The 23,790-nt window shown below is 41.6% G+C and overlaps 1 protein-coding gene across 1 annotated transcript in view; it reads left to right on the plus strand.

Annotated features, from left to right (window-relative positions):
* csmd2 (CUB and Sushi multiple domains 2) overlaps window positions 1-5,289 on the plus strand; it is a 230,847-nt gene extending 225,558 nt beyond the window's left edge. The window contains exon 72 of the mRNA XM_084032112.1: window positions 4,635-5,289. The gene's annotated coding sequence lies outside the window, so the exon portion shown is untranslated. The remainder of the gene's footprint in view (window positions 1-4,634) is intronic.
* The last annotated feature ends 18,501 nt before the right edge of the window (window positions 5,290-23,790 follow it).

Raw genomic sequence — 23,790 nt, forward strand, 5'->3', positions numbered from 1 at the left:
TCCTTGAGCAGAGGGCAAGACAAAGATTATTTTATTTGCTGAAATACATTCAAGAAACATCTCCAGTGGCAAAGGCTCTTACCCGCAGGAGACGAGAAAAAAAAAGAAACCATGTGAAGACAATGACTGTAACAAACGCCAATGACAAAATGCTTTTTGTAACTTTACATGGTTTCTTGATCAATTTTTTCATACATTGAGGAAAAGCTTCCACCTGAAACTGCAGCCTGCAGAAGTAACGCTGGAAGCAAAGCTGTGATGACTTTGCTCACCGCCCTCCGCCTAAACCCAAAGGGAATTTCATGGTCAACGTCAACGTATGTTAAGAAATTGACCTGTAGCTAACAGAGATCTCTGTGCAGTTAACTTTGTGGCGGACAGACGCATTTTGGCCTGTTGGAGTCAAAGAGAGACAGTCTGGACTGTTTCGATCCACTCCTCTCTCTGTTTTTCCACTTGCTTGTTTTTGGTTCTCTTTTTATACGCTGCTTTCTTTCTGTGATGAGTCATCGGGAACCCTGTTTTTCCCCAAACGTCTGCTCCTGCGGCTGTTGAAAGGTTTCGGCGGAAGCCCCGAGTCTCTGGCTGTGGATGAATTAAAAAGTCAGTAAGTTTTGAAGGCCAAGTTGGAGAAATTCTATCACTTTTTAAGCTTGACTCCTCTTTCTTTCCTCCTTTTCTTTTCTTCTTCTTTTTTTTTAAGCCGGGATGACATTCTGCTTGCGGAGGCAGCTCTGTCCAGAGCGGGGGTTAAAAGGTAGCTCCGGCTGCTGAAAAAAGCACTTAGAGAGAATTTATGTGTATATGTCAGTACATGCAGAGAGAGTGCATGTGTGCCTCTTTCTGCACACATTTGTGATGGCATCTGTTCTAAATATCTCCTGTCTGTTTCCGCCCCAAAGATCCCACCAAACCCACTACAGATATTTTGCAAAAAAATCCTCATATGTATTTTGTTTTAAGAAATTCTGGGGATTGGCTTTAGTGTCATGACTATACCTGGATGCTCTGGACATCAATAAAACAAAAGGCCAACCAGAACAAATGCTGACAATGTATCGATCCTATAACTAAAGGCAGTGTCCGTCTCTACAAACTCTCATCTGCTTTCTTCTTTGTTTGTAGTGATTCATGTGCAAACACTTTACATCTTTGTATCTGGGAGAGAGACGAATGCACCTCTCTAACTAATGCACCTATATCAAATGTTAAACAAGAGCCTATACTCTCCAATTTGCTTTACATAAGCATTGGTTATGGCTTTCCTGCCACTGTCGCTTGAGAAGAAAAATATATGGCATGGCAACACTCATACCCCCATTATATTCAAGAATCAGAATGAAGCTATAGCACCAAGGAAGATACAGAATAACACGTTCCGTGAAAAATCTCCACTTTTGACATTCTTTAATACTGGATCACATGTTTCTGCAGCTTAAAGGTGGTATGTACTGTATTTTCTCTGACATCAAGAGGCAGTGTGAGCTCCCTAAACTCGGCCTTAGGAAAGCAAAGATCAAAGTGTGGTCATGTTTGAACTCCTTTGAAACGTACAACTGAAGGCACTTGAGTTTGAAGAATGGATGAGTCAGTTCCCCTCTGGATTACATTCAGGTCTTTTCCTCCAAGTTAACTTCTGACAGCTCCATCCTCTTTAAAAAAAAAAAAAAAAACAGTAGCGCTCTGTTTTGTCTTGCTCATCATGGAAATGTTGCAGGAGGCGCCCTTAGAGCTGTCACAGCAGGGGAGACGCTGGCATACTGATTACTCCCATGCATTAAATTGGGAATGATAAATAAGATAAGAAAAAAAGGGGCCTATGCTTCTAATGCTAGCACTCCTCAAATCTGCGGCAACTGGGTAGTGATATACCCAGATATTGTTTTTACAGTGCGACACAGAAGGGAACTGTCATCAGCTTTAACAGCAGGTCGGTAAATGACATGCCTGATGACAAGCATTCAAATCATCCGTTCTTTTGTGACCTTTAGAGTGTGTGTGTGTGGGGGGGGGGGGGGGGGGGGGGGGGTAGAGACGAAATATGGAAACCTACTGAATTTTAAACACCCTGCTCCCTGCTGTTTACCAGTATATCCTTTGGATGTTGAGTAGAGTGAATAGTCCTCAAATTTCAATGCAGCAAATTGAGCCATTACATGCAATTTGCCTTCATTTGGCCACGGTTCATTGTTGTCAACCTCGTATGGAATCCTGAATTCAACTCTCCATTATCACTGACAGGGCAGACTGTCACTTATATAGTGTTTGACTCAAACTAAAGCCGTCTAAAACATGCAAAGTGATTTGTTTGCTGTGTCCTCTTTCTTTTTAGCGTGAGAAATCGGGAGGGAAATTGTCTTTGATTTGCTTTGATACATTTGTGTATGCAATATATATGAACAAAAATCAACCTCCATACCGTACCAACAGGTTATTTATAATGAAGTCTTTAAAGTCACCTACAGTACATAATTTCCCTCCGAAATCCAGGCCTTTGAAACCAATCACTGTATTATTCCTTCAATTAGTTTCGCTATGGGTCGGTAATTGCTTTTACAATTTTATTACTTTTAAAGCTCTCTCTTATCTCGACAGTACAGATAGAATATTGCCCCTTGCCTGCTCTGGTCTGGAATTGATGGAAAAGGAAACGATTGAATTACCCCAGAGATTTCATGGGGAGAGGAGGAGTTGTACTCACATTATCTGGATGGCGTTGTTGCTCCGTTCTCATGGTTGTATGTGGCTGTTGCATTGTGCATTTAATTTTGTTGTTTTTTTATTCTGAAATTGCTCCAAATATTTCAGCAGAGTCGCTTCATTCCATTCCAGTCAGTTAAAGTCTTTCCCCTCCATTCATTCCTCCCATGGCAACATTTAGCTCACTTTACCCAACACTTTATGGAGCTGCGTTGAGTTTTAAACACTGTCTAGATGGAACTCATGCTATTTGACTAGATTTTGACTGTAGATGTGAATAAACATAATGCAGAAGCGTATACGCTCACACAACTAGGATTGTTTTACCAAAAAGGGCTCAGTCTCAAGACATTCAGAAATGGTTTTATAGAGCCAGACTCGTACCTTTTCCATGTTTAACCTCCTCCGCTCTCAATAAGCACTTTAACGTTCATTATAGTGCCTTGGTACAATGCCATGATACGATGAACCAGCTTAAGTGGCTCCATTTTTGTGTTCAAGAGTTCAAAACCTAATTTCTTACCTATGATTGGAGGGGTTATTATGTCTTATGTCCAAAATTTACAAATAGGGCTCTTTTGTAGGTGTTTTGGTCCATGCTATCACCTGAACCTGTGTATCCCAAACACACAGACACACACACACACACACACACACACACACACACACACACACACACACACACACACTCTCACACTCTCACACATTCCTACAGAAGAAAGTGAGAGCTCACAAAGATAAAATAAATTGTTCCAACCTGTTTTTTTATGTTGCTTAGTTTAGTTCCACCAGTAAGACGTGTTTTAATGGGGAATAATAAGTTTTCAGAACTTCCTGCTAGTAGTTTTGCTGAATTTAGAGTTTTCACTTAATGGGCTCTACATCTATATAATTTTCTTTTCAACCCATCTGGGTTAGTCCAGAAAGTGCTCAAAGAAAGTGCAGTAGAGTTGCATGAAGAGAAAGATCAGTGAGTTCTGGATGGAGCCGTGCTATAAGAGTTTGAAGAAACTCTCTTCTTGATAGTGGCCGGCTACTTCCTGGTTCTCTTTGCATATTTTAAGACAGAAACTCTGATCATCCGAGGTTCATTTTCGTTATCAGCCAGAAACAGCTCTGAGTTCTCTCCTGCTCACCATCTCTTCTATAATGAAACACACCACGGCTATGGTCTTTCAGTTCCCATCGAGTTCACCGGATTTTCTCACAGTCGGCGAGTAGACCAGATACTTCCTCTTCCTTTCTGCAGCTACTGCTCTCACGTCTCAGTGCAGGTCCCAGTGTACATGGATTGTAAAACCAAGGAACCCATTTTCACGTTGTGTGCATCAGCTATCATTTCTAATCCCCCATCTCCCTTTGTCGATGTGTATTGATGGCGATGAGGAAGCCAAAAATGCTGCTGTGTTTTCCAGGCCCATTGCAGGCAATTTGCCTCCACTATTTAGCCCATTACAGCGTGTCTAGTGGGCTCGAACTGGGGGTGGGGGAGGGCGAGGGAATGTATTTTGAAAGGTTTTGGAGCTTAGATGAATTTTATTCTATAAATGGAGATAGGACTGGAGTGGTAGTTCCATAATTTGGGATTAGATCACAGAGGTTCTACTGGAAAACTACTGAATGTATGTCATTTCACTGAGTATATCAGAATGTATCTGTCAATACTGTGTTCAATATCTGTAATTCCACAACTGCTCCTCTGTTTGTGTGCAGTGATGGAAAGAAAAACCCTTGTGTTGCTACAATTTGTCATTTTTGGGGATAAAAACAGAATATCCAATCTATCTAGAGTATAATATAACAAACATATTTACAGAGAGCTGCTTTGTATCACCAGATATTTTACATTCCTGTATTTTTGTCATGGCAACAGCGTTGTAAGAAGGTCCCATATTTTTTTTTCTTTTGTTTTCCCTACTCTATTTTAATGCCAGCCCAGTAGATCTCTCTCTTCTAAATGAGACTGAAACTCACGACAACCCATAGCGCCTGAGCGAGATCAACATGGCCCTTGAACGCCACGGCAAAACAGTCAAAGACAAAAAGTCAGCGTCAATGTCTCGCTGTACACCAAAAGCGTTACCTGTAAAGAAATGGACAAACGCAGACTTCCGCAGGCTGCGTGTAACTACGGACAGAAACTATAGAGGCAAAGTGTCTCTGAGAAAAGAGAATATGTTAACGAATAAAAAAAACAACTTTTTTTGTACAGAGATATATTTTTATGGAAATACATTTGTAATATAAAAAAGAAAAAATGGATTGACATATATGTAAATGTTTTTCTTTTTCATTATTGTAGTACAAATGCTAGTGGGGAGTATACGAAAAATCTCTATATATATAAATAAATATATATATATATAAATATATACAAAGAAAAATAGAAACACGGCTTTTTGTATATGTAAAAAAGATTGTACATAAAAGTTTACATACATACTGTAAATATGTAAGACCCACCATGGCTTGTCTGCAATATATAAAATGTATTTTATCCGTCTGTATATGATGCTTTGCATTGTGTCTAAGCTTATTCTACTTTCTTGAACTTGAAACTTATTTTGAAGGTTTTGGAATAAAATATAAAACCTACTTTCCATTGAGTATTTATTGAACGCATGCGTTTATTGCCTCAAGCTCGGAATCCATTAGCTAATCATGCACAGTTATTCTCTGTGTTCTTGGTGCTGCTCCTCTTCTAGGTCAAGATGTCTGCTTTCACTTATGTTGGGTTTTAATATGTCTGATATACAAGCATTGCATCTTTTGTGTATAGTATAGTTTGCATGTGTTTGGGATCCAGGTCAGATGTTCTCTCTGCATGTAGACTCACAGTGAGGTCCCAACCCCCGCTCTTGGATTTATTATTAGCCCCTTGACATTTCTCTGGCTCAAGTAAAGCTACGTTCAGACTGCAGTCAGAAGTGGACTCAGATGTGTTTAAACAGTGTGAACACCACAAATCACGTGATGATTTCAATTACAATTTGGGCTACATCCATATGTGGTTCTAAATCAGAGAGAGGTCTGATTTTTAATTGCAATGTGACCTCAGTCTGAGCAGTCTTACCAGAATTTACATAACGTTTACATCACTGACTTCTGCATACCAACTTAGAAATGAAAGTGATAATGATGACTTCAGGGCCTACGCGCTTGCTTCTGAATCATTACTTGGAAATCAATTATTACGTTTGTTGGTCCTTGTGAGTCCCTCCTACAATCCTAGCTACTTGTTCCAAAGTAATATACAGTTCCCCACCACGGAACATGTTTTTAGCTACTGAAGTAAAGCCTAGAGATTTACTTAACTACATGTGTGTTACATCAGGTGTCAGGCCAGGTGTTTGAACTATATCCCTTGGGCCTTTTTATCTCAGAAGACATTGTATCATGTCACACGTGTAAATGATTTATGGTGGCTGAATTCAGCTGCTTCAGTTTCAGGGTCCTGAAAATTTGTGAAGCTGGAGTCGAACTGAAGCACAATGCTGCCCATGACATCATCAACGATGTCAGGGGGTTGTTCTATGGGTTTAATTAGTTCCATAACATAATTACTTGTTCATAATTTCTGATATCATTTGTAGTAACCTACAGGAAACCAGTTATTGGCACCGCAAACCAAAATGAAGGAAAAATGTGTGACTTTCTTGTTTTTGTTTTTAGAGTAAATGAAATAAAATAGCATTTTTCCACAGCAGGTGCCGTAATCTGATATCGATGTATTGGTATAGTCAAAATATTAATGTACATGTTAACAGTACTTTAATGAGACCAGGGAAAACGCTATACAAGCAACTCGAAAAAAAGTTCAACATTGAAATGACATGAAGTTTTTATTTTGCTTTTAGGGGTGTTGCTCTGTGAGGAGGCTGAGGTCTAATTGGCAGTGTATCTGCCTTCTGAAAATGTTCAAAAACGTTTCAGAACAGCAGGAGACAGAATGTTATCTTTTTTAGAGCCCTGAATCTCAGCAGTTAACTTACTAAATAATGCAATGTTGATCTCAATATATAGCCATGAAACAGTTTGGTGCTTCTCTGCATTTCATCGTTTAATGTATTGAATATTGTGACAGTATGGACATAAAAGTACGCCTCCAGTAATGCACTTAGTTCTAATTTTTCTCATTTTCACCGCAGTAATGTTGGTAATGGCGGCTGAAAATGCCTTGCAGGTTTTTGTGAAGTGGAAGAACTAATGGACTACGGAGAAAATGCCCAAATCTTATCGTCTATACAGAGGTTGATGTTGTTGTTTGAAGCATCAACGGTCATTTTAACATGTAAGGTACTTTAAATCACTTTTATGAAGTTAAGCTGGCAGTTTGTACCAAATGCAACCTGCGGTGGTATTTCTCTGCGGTTCGGGCGGAGCACTTCATATCAAACTGAATATTTTAATTCCTCCTCACGCTGGTTCGAGTAACCGAGTGTGTGTCACCGTGTGAGATTGTGTTTCACCCAAGTATTGGCAAGGTTGGAGCCTTTTACTTGATTGATTGAATCAACAGCCACCCGCGGGTCATTAGTCACTCCTGTTCTCCACCAGGTTTCCCACAGCAATTAATCAAACCTTGTCAAGTCGCCGTGACCTGCGAGAGTGTTCCGTCACAGCAGCCAGTTAACCCTCCGTCCTCAAGACTTTAAAAAATGTTCACGGCCTCAGTGTTTGTGTCCCAAAGTTTAACTTAAAGGCCGCTCCACTTTATCACAGACTGACGACCAAAAAGAGAGCTATCGATTTAATTTCCAGGCGGATAAATCATACATGCTGCCGTCTTATGAACTCGAGGCGCTCTCTATGTGATTGCCTGCTCATCAGATTAAAATCTGATTCAGCTCAAATGCTCTGTATAATGGTTTATCCTCATCTAAGGTCATCTGTAAGATCAAATGCAATGCCGTGGTGAGGAATCCACTCTTGTGTTTCTGGGTTGGGGGAATTAAAGTGCTTTTTAAGTTGCTTGATACGCCGGCTCACCCAGAATCCCCCTGTGCACCTCCGTGAATGTCGGTAAGTTCTCTGATCAGTTCGCAGCTACTGTTTCACTGCTCCCATGAGTCGATGTGATGGCGTGCTAATTCGGAGTCACGCGTTTTAGACCGGCCTTTATTCAGAAGCCAGTATAACGTCAACATCGGTTTTGCTGCCTTTTTTCTTACTGTGCCACCCGAATGTCTCCCGGAGGCCTATTCATATCAATGAGAGGCATTCTGCAGGAAAAAGGAGATTGGAGAGAAAAGCGTCTCTGAGTTTTTTTGAGTTGCTTTAAGCCCGGATGAAAGGCAACAATTAGTTTTGTCACGTTTATCACCGGGCAGAGTGTGACGCATCACACTGACGGCCACACACACACATAGTGTCGCCTGAGATGACAGCTTCTCCCCAATTACTCAGGTGTCCAGCAGCCATGTTCCATTTTCTGCTTTTTTTTTTTTTTTTTTTTAATAAGAGGAGCTTTTTTTGCCGTGCTGAAAAACAAGACCGTATAATTCATTGTGGAGATCATTAGGGAACGAAGTAAGTCCCCATCTCAATTTAGTATAGACATGAACCATCACATTGAATTCCCCTCAGAGAGGCTGTGTAAGAAATGATACATTACGCCTTCCAGCAAACTGATTTCACGTTTTAACAGACTAATATCTATGCCTTGGTTCTTGTTCCAGCTGCTTTTTCACAGATAATCTCTGTGCGGTACATATGTTGCTTTAATTTTCTGCACTAAATATATTTCCATTTTTGTAATGAGCATAACGACAATTGTTTCATTGCTTTCCCTGTTTTTGTGGATAGCAAGGGCAGACAGGGAGTCTCTTTCGGATCAGTCCACTCAATTCCCTGCTTTCAGGATATTCAAGGAGACATCAAAGCAAGAGGCCTGCACGCTATATGTACCTTTGCAAAAAGCACTTGGTAGAGATTCTCAGAGGGGGGTATATTCTAATGAGCCTGCATGTAAAAAAGAAAGAGGAGCAAAATCTCAATGTCTTGTTGAATCACATGTTTTTTTTTTCATCAAAGCAGCCCACAAGAACGCATGGTTTGTCATCATGTCAGAGTTTGTAGGTTGGCAGAAACTCCGGATTGTTCAGGATATTCTCCCTTTTAAGTGGCTGTCAAGCATATATATGTTTATATAACATGGTAAGAAATGACAAAGTGAAAGGTGGCTTCTCATGACAGACCTGTAAAGACTTATCACACTAATCTGCAGCTCCTCTCTTTCAGCTCATTTTGTGGAGGTGGAAATGACATGACGTCATTCCAGTCTGTTCCTATTTTTACCCTTCTTTAATCACTTTTCCTGTGTTTGTTGATAGCAAGGTCAGACGGGGCATCGCTCTCCACTCAATTTCCTGCCATCCCTTGTTTTAATATGTCAAGTCGGGATATTTTCGAGGAGACATCAAAGCAACGAGGTTTACGCTCACAAATCCCCCCAGCGTGCAGGCCTGGACCTCGGCTAATATCAGGCAAAATCCACCCTCGGCTGCCCCCGGAGACGTTGGACCACGGATGAAGGGATTGACTGATGAGAGGCAGTATATATTTGTTCTGTCAGTTGAGTATGTCAGCAGGGGGCTGGCTTACTTCCTGCAATGGGAAGGCTAACCCAGTGTATTTACATGTAAATGTATCCTCATTGGCGTTTTCTTCTGGTGCTCTTATTTGGGATTCATGTAGTTGCCATGAGCCTATATGAACATGAAGAAATCCTTAATTCAATTTCAATGAGTCAAACTATCTAAATGTATTCCGGAAACCAGCTGCAAACCCTAGCCCCCAGCCCTCATTCATTCCCAATAATGCAGTGGTTTCATAATAATAATAAAAAACTGAATCAGAGGAAAGAACAGACAGATAATGTGCTTGTGAGCCAATGTCGGAAAACTTCTCATTATCTTGAATAATGAAGGAGTGAAAAGAAAATCCGAGCTCTATGATAAGAGTCAACACTGAATCTCCAATTACCACCATCCCTGGCTCATAACAATAGGACAATAACTAATAGGGAAGCGTCTGGGCTCTGTGGCATGATGGGATAATAACAACTGGCTCATCGGGAGGAGACGCACAAACGTAGAAGCAAAGAATCAACACTTTCTCGCCGCCTCTGTGTTTTTTTTTTTAATTGTTCCCTCGTCTCTCCCGCTGGTTGTCTTTTCCCTTTCAGTCAACTGGAAACAAGCGACCTTCCCATGTGTGACTGTCAAATTGATTTATAAGCACATTTGTGTAATTATCAGGGTAATTAATGTCGAATCAGCGGGTAAGGAAGCTATAGATGCCTCTGAGTGAGACACTCTTTTATTTGTTACACACTAAACAACCAACTACGGATATTAATACATGACATGTTTTCATGTCACTTACTGTGCGAGATGATTTCAAAGCCGTTCCTCGGATGTTCAAAAAGCATAACATTTTGTTGTTTTACCTGAAAACAGGGGGAAGTAGAAATTCTTGTATCAGTCAGACAGAAAATATCCCAGGCCTAAATGGGGACACGTCATGCTTATTTTCAGGTTCATACTTGTGTTTATGTACATGTTTGCATGCTTTAATATAATAAAAAAACACTTTCTTTTCCTCATACTGTCTGCCTGAATATACCTGTCTCTTTAAGACCCCCTCCTGAAGAAGCTTGGAGTGCTCTGATTGGCTTGCAAGAAAAGTATGCCCCTTTGCAAGGTTTTTGATGAAGATACTTAGATGTGGAGCGGTGTGTCTTTTGATGAGCCTGCATGCGATAAAGGAAGGGGAGCCAAATCCGAATGGCTTGTTGAATCACATGTTTTCTGATCTGCAGCTACTCTTTCAGCTCATTTTAGCTCATGTGCTGTGCTGGTTGACTCTCACCCTTCTCGAAGCTCCATCCCCGGCTGCAGTTTTCAGTGATAAAACTCATAAAAACCCACTGTGCACTACCTGCTCAGCAGCAAACAAGACACAGGGATGAGCTGGTGGGCATAGTGGTAAATTTAGTTGCTAATGAGTCCGATTTCCTTCTAGAGTTGGACCCAAACCAAAGCAAAAGGAGATTAAATACCAGACATGAATTTGTCAGCTGACTCCAAATGAATGATAGTGTTACACCATAACTGCTGGATGTGTAAAGAACCAACTGTTTAAGTTAACCAAGTTTGCTATAACAACTTTAAAAGGTCATTGTATGTTAATGTTGTGTTAACGGCTTGTTTCTACTGCCCCCAGGTGGCCACTTTTACTGCTGCTCTCATTACAGTTAATGAGGTCAATGAGCCTTAACTACATTCAACTGTGAGACAGAAATATATTTAAATACAAAAAGCTTTACTTGTCTGTATATCTGAACCAACTGTTCTAAAATAGTTGATTGTACTGTATTGGATATTAAATCAAATCATCATATTAAAGTCTGCATATTCTGTATTAGTAAAGAGTCGCCTCCAAGTGACTGACTATGTATCAGTCTGGCTTATCGTGAAATGAATAACCTTTATTTAACTGTTGAAGTTCATTCAGACCATTGCCTTATTATCAGAGCCAAGCATGTGTCGTAGCTAAGAATGTAGAACTCTCTGAGAATGCTAGAGCTGAAGACCACTTCACTGCTCAGCATCTTCAGAGAGTAAATCTTGATCCTTACGCTTTTGAATGTTTAAGCTTCAACAGACTTGTATCACTCAGAACTTGTGATGAACACAGATTTATTTCAAACATTTTGAGAGAAACTCCCAACAATTCCCTGTGACATCAGTTACCTCGCTTGGTAAGTATTTTTAAATTCGATACACATACTCATTCCAACATTTTAATTTCTGTGAAATGAAAATGTTGGAAATGTTATTGTGCTTGTGTTACATTGTGACTTAATTTTGTGTTCACATCCGGCCTCTGCTGCATTCCTCTCAGCTTTTTTTTTTTGTGAAGGCTTCAAAGACGTCCTCCATCTGCCTGCCCAGGATGACCAGGTCATCGGAGTCGTTACTCGGGCAGGGCACCGGTGGCCATCAAAGTGATGAAAAATCCGGGATCTATAGTCGTGCAGACAAGAGAAAAGGTAGTAGAGGTGATTGACTTTGGCCTGGCACACCAGTGTACAGGTGAGTGACCACGTTTGACCTGTTAATGGGGGATTTGGTGGCTCAGAAGTTGAGGGCTTTTACTGTGGTAGTAGAGTGGGACTTGTCACCATGGTTAGTGTGATGACAGTTGTGTTTCCTCTCTCAGGTCTCCAGAGATTATTTTAGGACTTCCATTCTCAGAGGCCGTAGATACGTGGTCTCAGCTACTCAGCATTCTACTCTACTCCAGCATGAGAGAATACGCAAAGTGTATGTTATTTTAAGATTTGATATCTTCTTCATTCTCAAACTTTTTTATGACATTATTCATATTCACAATGTTCTTGTTGCTAAAGTTTAGGATGGGACATAAAAACGAAGTGAAAGTCCTCGACCTGGACTTCCGGTGTTGACTCGTGTTGTATACAGATGAGGTACATAGTGGGGTCATTCCGTGTAATTTCATCAAATTTCTGAAAATCTTCCCACCTGACCATCTCAGAATGTCCTGAAAAAATTCAAGTACAAAGACACACTTGGTAATAGGACAAATCCAAAATATTAGGTCGCTACTGTCAACAGTTTTCTCATGAAACATCATTGAATGAAGGGTAGTTTAGATGGTTTTTGGCATCATGCTCTGAAAAGCCATTTTTAAACAGCAATATCTGGAAAAGTATCTCACCTGTGGCCTTCAAAATCTCTACAGAGTATATCTGTTACTAATAGCCTCCAGACATGGAATATCGGGGGTGTAGCTCAATGATAACCTAGTATGGTAGGTACTTAAAATGTGGCTTGTTGAAATAAAGTAGTACATTTGAAGAGTGGCTGAGCTCCCATTTTTGCAGATAAAAGACTTCTATCACTTCTGCCTCTATCTCTGGTGTTAGCTTAAACATTCTACAAAATAGGGTCTCTCTCAGATGATTAGTTTCACAGATATTAAGGCTCAAAAATGGAATGAACACATCTTTGCCCAACTTCAGAGTCATATTCCAAAAAACTGACAACACGTATCAGGTCCAAACTTACTTTTTTTGAAAGATCATATTCTTGTAAAAATCATATTAAAAAATTGGGAGGGTGTTTTGCCTCAATTTGTTGCAGTGATTTTTTTTAAATCCTGATATTGGTGGGGTTTTTGTGGCTGGTTTTGGTACTGCATGTCCTAATATTCTACTAGTAAACATCACAGGAGGGCGATTCAATTGTGTTTTTTACCATTTACCAAAGACTTACATGTGACTAAATGCTACTGATAAATTTAGCCTTACAAAAACATTCAAATGTAGCACAGTTGTAGTTACAGAAGCAATACGTCCTTGAATGTGAGTTAAACATGGTGAAAGCAGCTTTTAATGTCTTAGACCATGAACAAACAGCATAATATTGAAGACTGTACATTTTGTCATACTTTAAGTATATAAATAACACAACCAAATCAAATAATAATCTTAATTTGAGCATAAAGATTTTACATTACAGTAGAAAAGTCTCCAAAGTTTGATATTGAATAACAGTTTGTCTCTATGGAAGACCATCCTTCAGTCGATAAACGGTTCAGCTCTCTGTATGACCTCCTGTGTAGGTGTTCTTTTTGATCATTCACTGAACATAAACGTATTTCTGAAGCATACATAACACATAACCCTGACCTCTGTTCTTGTATATTTATAATCCAGATATGCGTCATCAAATCCTGCTGCTAAAAGTTGCTGAATTGAATGACGTTGTGATATTAAGAGAAAGGCTGATGTTGAAGATGTGGCTCATCGTCATGACAATGACAGAAAAAGGTCCCGGAGAAGCCATGCAGGACCTCAAGTAGCAGCAGCTGGACCCAGAGTTGCGTCTCACCTAAGAGGAAGATGGCACGTGGGTGAAGACTCTCACTACCACGAGAGGTCGGCTCATTAGAGCAAGAGGGTCAGAACAAGCTGTGCAGGTCCCTGCACCTGCAGCAGCAGCAGCCATGACTCACATACCCACACTCTCCACGTTGGACCTGATCAGAGGAGCCTCCCCTCTGATCAGCACCACCACATCACATGCTTTAAGCAGCACCCAGACTGAGAGCTGGACTCAGTCTGGACAGGAAAGAAAAGCAGCTGATGACGAAGATGTGCTGCATAGAAACAGAACCTCTGATCTCGGGTCGGGTAACGAGAGAAGGAGGTCTGCTGTGGGTTGACATGAGTTGGAGACGGAGGAAGAGAGGTGAGGGGATATTATGTACTGCAGCTACATTTGAAATTGACAGAATGTATTTCTCTGTAGCCTTGCAGGTAAATCCGCCTGTAGCAGCAGTCAGGATTGGATCCACAATCTCCACATTCGACCTGATCGGCGGAGCGTCCCGTCTGAACAACGACGCCACAGCACAGCACACACTTCAAGCAGCACCCAGAGACAAGCAGCTGATGATGAAGATGTGCTGCATAGAGCGAGAACTGGTCATATAATCTCATCTCAGGTCAGAGAAAGAGAGAAAGAGGTCTGTGGTGAGTAGATATGTTATACAGTAAGTTTCATAATTAACATTTTCAGTAATCACTATTCCAGTTAGCCTCTACTCTGCACCTCACAACAGCAAATCTCAGATTAATGAAGAATTGTACTGAACCCTTCTGATCCTAACATGCATATTTATCATAAAACCATGTGTTCAAAATATATTTTGGATGGAAACATGTTTATATTACGCAAATGTTAACATGCTGTAATACATTTTCTTCATTTATTTCAAGGTATTTAAGGCACAACAAAAAGCCAAACTTGTGCGGTGATCAGAAAGACAGAAATGTGACTGACAGCTAAGGCTTTGTTATTATAATATTACCCATTATTCTATCCATCCATCGTCTACCGCTTATCCTGTATTCAGGGCGCGGGGGGGCTGGAGCCGATCCCAGCTGACATTGGGCGAAGGCAGGGTACACCCTGGACAGGTCGCCAGTCTATCACAGGGCTCCCATTAGTCTACTCATACTTTATTATAACAGCCAAGTAGCTTAGCATCTAACCTTTAACATTCACATTTCAACACCTGCCCGAAGGCATCAAGTCACCACACAGTTTGTATTCTACATGATATAATTAATCAAATAAAAAGAAATTCTCACACTAAATTGTTAACAGCATTGCAAACCATGGCGAAGCTTCTGAATGGGTTCATTGCTGTCACACAATGCCCCCGACCCAGACAGGGCGAGGGTCTGTTCATTCAGTCAGGTAATAAGCACTCGACAGGGAGGCATCATACGAACCGCCACGGTCCACTTCACTACCGGATTGAAAAATAGCTCCACAAACAAGACAGTTTCCAAAGCCATGTTGCCATAGTGACAGAGACACTCGGTGCCCCTCATTTTAATAGCAGCTATTTCAAATGGCTGATCTTTATCGCAGTTTGAACATTTTTTTTCATCAGGAGGATAAGCTACGTTTTCCCTGCAGGTAGAAGAGCGTAGGTTGTTTCATCGATAACACTAATCTGATTATCTATGACAGTCGAGCTGTCGAGTACTCATCAGACACACATGCCACTTGCTGCTTCACATCGATGTCACGTGACACTGACACACTGCATTCACTGATGCATCCAAGTAAGGCCTGTCAGGGAGATTGGAGAATGTTCTGCTATGATAATCTGAGATTCTTCCAGTGTCAGAGAACACAGAGATATTTTTTAGTTTGGATGTTTACTTCATGCAGATGTCATGTGGAAAAAGAACCACACAATGCAACGCTAAGAAGTCTAAAATCAACCAGATTCAGAATCAAACAGCTTCCCAGATCTCTAGGGATGTGAACATTAACCTATTAAAACACAACCAGCTGCCAATCCCGGCCTAGATTTTTAAAAAAAACACACAAAATCGCCAAAATACATTTTGGAGGTCAAACATCAAGGTCACTGTTGACCACACGTTCACCCCATTTCATTCACGTAATAATACATTTCTTCAAATTTGGCATAACGCACCTGATTGAAGCGGCTCCCATATTCCAGGTGCTGCAAAGGACAGAGCCGACACACAAAGCATCCTGGGAAAGACATTTAATTATTATTTTATATTAATAGCCTTCGACCAAACCCACATGTTTGATTTTTTACCCAGAACCAAACATGGAAATGTAATTAATACAAAATACCACCTGCAAGTCCCACAAGTAGCCTATGGTAACCAAACCATTTCAATGCAATTTGAATGCTTTAGGACTACCTAAGTTATCCAAGACATAGGTGCCGTTTTGCTGCTGCCTTTTTGGGAGAAGACATCGTCGTCTGGGTACACAACCCCAAAATTCAAAACAAAAGTCATCCTGCATGTGGCGCCTGCTTTTGTTTCCCTCGTAATATTTGATCCCGTGGCCCTACTGTGTCTGCTCTATTTCAGTTCTCATGTCTTTCACACAATACACGACTTAGTGGAGATGAGACAGCGTCCGGGGGAAGTAATCAGCTTTGTGTTGGGTCAATAACATGATCAGATGAACCCATTGTTAATTCTTGATGAGGATTGCGTAGCCCTTGTGCCCCCCCCCCCCCCCCCCCCCCTTGAAGTTGGAAGGAAGATAAATTATGAAGAAGGCATCCATAAAACATGTACATTATTTATGGAGATTAGGGGATATTTAAAACACTGCTAATTAAATTCAGCTGATCCAAGGTATTTTGTCAGAAATCCCTGTAGCTAAGGCTTATTTCAGTTATTGTAATGAAAGGCAAGCAGCAGGGAGCGATTTAAAAAGGTAGCAAAATAAATTAGTTTACATGTGCAAAAACATGTTTGCCTCTGGTATTATTGTATGACCCTGCAAAGCACCTCGTAGGCCTTCGTTATTTTGTGTTCAACAAATCATGGATGATATTGATTTTTTTTCCCCCCTCAGGTTAGTGTCCATTACTAAGATTCTCCGCATGATTGCTGGATGAATAAATAGTTTGAGCCTTTGCACACATTCAAAGATGGTTTCAGGCAGACGATACCGATTTGTTCTTCTTGCATTTTTGCAAATATATGAAACATCTATTTCCTAATGACTATACAATAATGTGAAATTGCTCTATGCATTCTCCAAATGTATGCATGCTTTTTTTTTAAAGCACCACATGTTTTTTTCAGTAGTACACACCTCTCATACAGAAATCTCAAAGACCTCGCTGGTGAAGTGGCACAGAGAGAGATTAGAGTGGGTAAGTATAGGTTCACCGTGTTGGGTTGTAATCTGCCTGTAATCAAGCCATGTGGAAATAGATTGGAAAAATGACTTGGCTCTATTCCAGGTCAAGAAAAGGAACCGAAGCAAAAGTTCTCTTTAATATCAGCCATTAGCTTAACTTAGACAATGACAAATGAATGTGTTTACACTCCTCTAAGATGGACAAACCCACAACAATACAGCTAGATGTTTGATTTCTCCTCCTCCTTTAAACTGGTATTACGTGTCTCTCTCTTTGCTGTTGCACCAGCCTCCAAATGTTGATGACAGGTTGACTTTCTACATGAATTTTCAGCAGAGATTTAGAAGACGTCATGGATATCCGGTGATGGTTTGTAAACGATTTTGAAATGCGTTATTTTCTTGGCTTTTCCTGCCCAAAATTGGTCGGATTTATGGAGACTTGTAGCCATGCCTAGCAATGGCTATGGGGCGATGGGTAGGCTGCATAGTGGCTCCATTTAGACACTTCAGAGGGTGCTGGGGAAAATGCAATCAACTACACTCTGTGTAATGAAAAAGCTCCCAGCCAGCTGCTTGGAGGGACTGGTCGAGTGAACGCACAACACAAATCCCAGAGGGTGTGATGCCGCTGGATACGACGCTTTTGTTCAGCTCCTCGGGTATTTGTAAAATCAAACTATCAGTCATTCCACTTCAATCACACTCGGCCACCAGTCAACTCCATAGTGGATGAAGCAGCAGCAGCACACCCACTCAAACTGTGAGTGAACACCCCATCAATCCACCCGGTTCATGTTTAAAAGCGAAGCCACATTTCAACATGATGTTTTTTTTCTAAATGGTATCGTAGTCGAGTGCAGAAATGTTAGGATGGTCAGAAAGTTGTTCTACTTACACTTACTTGTGAATCTTCTTCAAGAGATCGTTGCTTTAGTGCTGAGCAAACACCTCAAGATGTGTGGATTTACTTCCCAAGAAGTGAAAGCCAACCATCTAAAGTCCTTGAATACAGGTTGGTAAGATGATATTTTCTCCATTTATCTGGTTTACACACGTCTCTTGTTGGTAGCATAATTACTATTATCTGTGTATTTGTTTCTTGTTGTTGTTAATTATGATTTCATTTATTAAAGCAGCTGAAAAGAAAGTCTCAAGGAATACAAATTAATCCATACTAGATTTGTTATGTATAGACATAAGACATAGTGTTAATGACACAGTTTAATTGTAGCGGCATAAAATATATTCATATAGCATTTTATACTCCTCGTGAAATTATTGCAAACATCAGTCTTTTCAGCCTATATACATCACAGCACCAACGGAAACACTTAAAGCTGATGAGCCAACAGCTTTGCTTTCCAACGCTTTTATTGTGTATAGTAGTCGGGCGACATGACACCCTTCTGTGATATTGTAATTAAAGGTAGTGACCAATGAATGCAGCCTAATGCGCTTAGAATGGCACACAGGAGTGAGGAAGGAAGTTTCAAGATGCAGCGGCAACTCCGTCTATAAAAAACTTAAAGCACTTTTGCAATCAGCTACCCGATCCGAAGTCATCACCCAAAGGGCAATAACGTGGTTGCTAACTTTACAACCGGCCACAAAAAAAGAGTTTATATGATCTATCAAAAGAGAGTGAAAAGAGGGGATTATAAAGTAGAGAGCTGAACATGCTTTTTCCTTTCCTTTTTTTTTTTTACCAAAGATTACTGATACTACGAAAGCTCGCCAAACATTCTATAATTTGATCGATACATCCGGTTCTGACCTGCTACCTTGTTTCAGATCGTAAGAGCTGGAAGGTTGCATGCTTTAAAATCGAGCTCACGATTCCTGTTAAATCCATGGTGCAGCTTGACAATTGTACCATTATTACATTATTACTGTAGGCCTAAGTTTTCAAGTTGTCCAACGTGTGAGGAGACGTAAGTGATGTGAAACACCAAAGAAAGTCCTAGTTGCTGTCATATGAGTTTCACAACCGGATGTGAGATGACTCACTGGGACAGACCTTCGAAGAATACACAGGCTGCTTGGTTTCCGAGGATCAACAAACGTCTATGAATAAACGAAAGAACAAACTAGGAACACAAGGCATCAAGTGACAAACACTTCCGTTGGGTTTTGCCTGAAGGTGAAGTTTCATATACTTGTGTTATACCAACACAAGCAACCAACACACAATTGATTTACAGTAATAAAACGAGTACCATCAAACATAAAAGAGCACCATATATGTGCTTTTCTTTCATCTTCATCTTCATCTGTAGGCTATTTGTGAGTGTAGGCACGTATAAAAAAACCATATATCTCCGCGAATGGAGCCCAGAAAGGTGCCGGCAGTCCAAACACGTAATAAAAACCTGATTGCAGCGCCGCTCCTTTCATCACGCCTTCCGGCTTCCAGAGTGTTTCCTTGTCCCGCTCTCTCAGGAGCAGCCTCGTCGAGTAGGAAACCACAGACATGCCCAAGGCCTGTCTCCGTCTCCGTTCTCCAACTTCTCTGTCTCTCTTCCTCCACAGATGACACATGCAACCAACTGAGAGGTGTTTGGTGAATACCGAGATCCGCCGTGGGAAAACTACGCCTGGCCGCCCGACAGTATGGCAGCCTACGACAGAACAGTGCCCTCGGGAAAACCACAAACTCCAGGTTAGCACAACTAAATACAATCAATGGTCACAATAAAAATAACTGGCATCCTCTGAGCTCAAATGTGGCTGTTTGCTGTTAATGGATACTAAAAAGCCCAAGAGGTTTAAAAAAGAAGGAAAAAGAACTACACATTTCAGCAAGGCTAAACATGTAGTATCTGGGGAGGTTTAGCTCAGGAGGTAGAGTGGGTTGGCTGGCAACCGCAAGATGGCCGGTTCGATCCCCGGCTCCTCCTAGCTGAGTGCCTGGTGTCCCTGAGCAAGACACCTCACCCCAATTGCTCCTGACGAGCTGGCTGTCGCCCTGCGACGTTGACTCTGCCGTCAGTGTGTGAATGTGTGAGTGAATGGGTGAATGTCAGTCATTGCTGTAAAGCGCTTTGGACAAAAGCGCTATATACATGAGGCCATTTACCATTTACCATTTAGTATCTCCCAGTAGGATACCAATGAGGATGAGTCAGCAATAAGAAACCTTGTACATGCATTTAAATTTATAAAATGCACAGAAATACCAAATCATAGATATATAAAAACATTATAATAGCTAGTATAACCAAGCAATCAAGCTTTAACCACATCTCATACTCTTCTTCGGCAAATGGAGCTGACTCGGGAGTCCATGACATACGAAACAAGGGAGGATCATTTTGACCCCTTCCCAGTCAGTGCTGTTACTGGTGGTCTGGTGTGTGGTGGGCAGTGTTGGGAACGTTACTTTAAAAAAGTAATTAGTAATAGTTACTCACTACTTGTTCCAAAAAGTAACTGAGTTAGTAACTGAATTACTTTATAATAAAAGTAACTAGTTACCAGGGAAAGTAACTATTTGCGTTACTGTAAAAAAAAAGTTGCTTTATGTCAAAGAATTTGGATTTTTCTGAGCAATTTTCACAAGTCAGTTGAAATGAGTACAACAGACATCTCCACCTTGAAAATGCCAACTTTTCATCGGATTGCTCCGGACTCGCCATCTCTGCTGCTTCTTCGAATTAGGGATGGCCAAAACTAAAAATATATTTGACCGACCACCGAGCCTCATTAACCAGTTTAAACCGGTTAACTGATCAGATTAAAATGCGCTATTAAAATACACACACTCTGCCCCGGCGCTGCCCTTCCACTCACGTCACTTTTTTAAATCCCCTACAGCGCGAAACATCGAGTCCCGCGGCTCATTTAGGAAAATTACAGCTCCGAGACGCTGCTTGTTTAGTTTGAGGAGATGGTAGTGCAAATAATAACTAGAAAATTCCCCCGCCGGGAAATTTTGAAAGGGCCACGGGGGCTACTGCCGGAGTGTATATACATTACGATGAGATTCTTCGAGATTTCAAACGAGACGGAGTTGTTTTAGAGGCAAATACAGAGACTGCTTGCTGACTGAGCTGTCAGAGTAGTCCGTTTTGAGTATTGTGATGTACTTCAAAAACTGTCCACCAATCAGAGCACAGAGTGTCTCCATTTTAAAGTTTAAATGGAGTTTCTAGGTGAAAGTATGACTGAGCAGAAGACGTTTGACTAAAAAAACTACATTTCCCACCGACTGCTCCTTCCTGTCCACCAATCAGAGCCCACCACTCGTGTCTCCATTTTAAAGTTTAAATGGAGTTTCTAGGTGAAAGTCTGCCCGAGCAGAAGAAGTTTGACTAAAAAAACTACATTTCCCACTACTAAATGTAGTTTTTAGTACATTCCTTCCACCAATCAGAGCACACCACTCGTGTCTCCATTTTAAAGTTTAAATGGAGTTTCTAGGTGAAAGTATGGCTGAGCTGAAGACGTTTGACTAAAAAAACTACATTTCCCACTACTAAATGTAGTTTTTAGTACATTCCTGTCCACCAATCAGAGCACACCTGCTGTCAGTTATGAAGATTAGAGCTCCAGAGTGCTGTCACCATAGCAACGGCCCTTGGTGCGTGTGTGTAACTGTCTTTAAGCCTCTCTCTGCCTCTCACTATCGCTCCATTCCGGCTTTGCGGTCGCTCCGAACAAAAGCTTGCCACGCTCACATCGAAACTCCTATCGCCAAGATTTTCGCACCGTTAGCGCCACGAGACTCTGATGAAGACACTGATGACTTTTATTTTTTTCCTAGTCTCAGAAATGTGGACGCTAGGGCGAGTTAGAAATGGAGCTGCTTTCAGGTTTCTTTGAAAATCTGCTTCTCGATTTGCATTGGAGCGGATGAGGAGAAAAACAGACTTGGCCGCGCTTAGAGGTTGCTAGTTCAAATTCTGTAAATCTCACAGAGTTTTTGAGCACATTGTGAGAGACAGGACAAGTTTGTCTACAAAATTGGAAAATATCACGTCTGTAGAGTGAAGATTGTGGCCGGGAGGAGTTTGGAAAGGAAAAAAATCTGAGAAGCCCTCACACTCTAACAGGGCGTACCCACCAAACGCGATGAAACTTCATCGCGCGACAAGATTACATGTAAAGTCAATGCAAAGACGCGATTAGACGCTTCATCGCGCCGGGCGACGCGATGGACGCGATAGCGCGGCGCGATGGACGCGATGGACGCGAAAAATCGCTTCATCGCTTCATCGCGCCATCGCTTCATCGCGCCATCGCTCGAGTTGAAATAATTGAACTTTTGCGGCGAATTCGCGTGAAGACGCGCCGTGACAGCCTATCAGCGTTGAGATCGTCACCGACGTGCTGACGTACGGACGTCCTGGTGTTCCCTCGCTTTTTGCCGGCAACAAACTGGGCAACAGTCAGCCTGAAGTACCGCTGGAACCGGCCGTCGTCCAGGCGCAGCTCCTGCAGGAGACGGTGGAACTCGCCGAGCTCACGCCGCCTCCGTAGGGTAGCATGCACCCAGAACCGACGTCGGCGCCTAGCCCGCAGACGAAGCTGGGAACTTCTCCAGAGTAGATACAGTGCAGCAATGGTGGTTATCTCAGCCATGATCGACGAGAGAATGAAATGGCGGAAGAAATGTTGTTGTTTGGGCGGGCTCGTCGCGCGACGCGATGCCGCGATGAGGCGTTTTTTGGCATATTGGACCGGCGTCAAAACTGGAGCGTCTAGCGCGACGCGATTTCATTTGTCGCGCGTTTCAATCGCGTTCATCGCGTTTGGTGGGTACGCCCCGTAAGCGATGATGTCACCCACTCTAGCCCAGAAGGTTCCGCGCAATACACACCCATTATAATCTCATGATTTCTCCCAAAACGATCATGGTCATTGAACAGTGATTGATCAAAAACTATATGACCTATTGAAACGTGGATTGACACACCAGGACACAAGACTTGTGTCTACGTTTTAAAGTTTAAATGGAGTTTCTAGGTGAAAGTATGCCTGAGCAGCAGGCGTTTGAAAAGCTACGATTTCTGCTTTTTTTTTTTTCGCTCGTCCCAATTCAAGTCAATGGGAAAATTTCAGCGGCTTACGTCGCGGAAAATTTGTGTTCGGCTAAGAAAAGTAATGGCACGCCGATCCCGATCGAACCACATGTTTTGATATATAATTTGTCCTACAACTCTTAAAGCTGTAGGAGTTTTAGGCAATCGAAATTCGGAGGCAAAATAATAATACGTAGGAAAAAATCCTATGAATAACAATATAATGTTGAGGGGACCAGTGCTCGGGGACCAGTGCTCGGTGCGATTGCACCGTGGCCCTAATAAAGCAAGATGATTATTATCATGACCTTATCTGTTACCATTGAAAATCCTGAAATGTAGTAATGTCCGAATCCAAGCCAATCCAAGATAAAACGGGCACCTTCGGAATGCGTAAAAGACGAACCGGCGTGAAATGTTTTTATTTGGGCTATTAAGTATAATTTATGAAAAATTCAGTGTTAGGGATAAGTTGTTCATTTCACACACAAAAAATCTTGTTATGAGATGGCAAACTGTAGTCTTGTAGTCTACTCCTATAGTCGCGTAGCGTGTAGTCTTGTGTATAATAATTGAGATCGCATTCTCCGCACCTTGCATGCGGGAATAATTAAAACTTGAGGAGAAATTATACAGTGGGAGACGCTGTGTCTGTCATATATCACAAAACAGGGTCAGAGCGCACAGCAGTAGACATAATGACGGTGAGACCCCGGTGCCTCCACGAGCCGCCGGGCCGTTCATTATCATCATCATCACCACCTTCTTCACCATCCGCGCTCCACAGCTGCACCGGATTCCCGTCCAACACCAGAACG

Source organism: Eutrigla gurnardus (genome assembly GCF_963514095.1).
Source record: "Eutrigla gurnardus genome assembly, chromosome: 17".
NCBI classification, from domain to species: domain Eukaryota; kingdom Metazoa; phylum Chordata; class Actinopteri; order Perciformes; family Triglidae; genus Eutrigla; species Eutrigla gurnardus.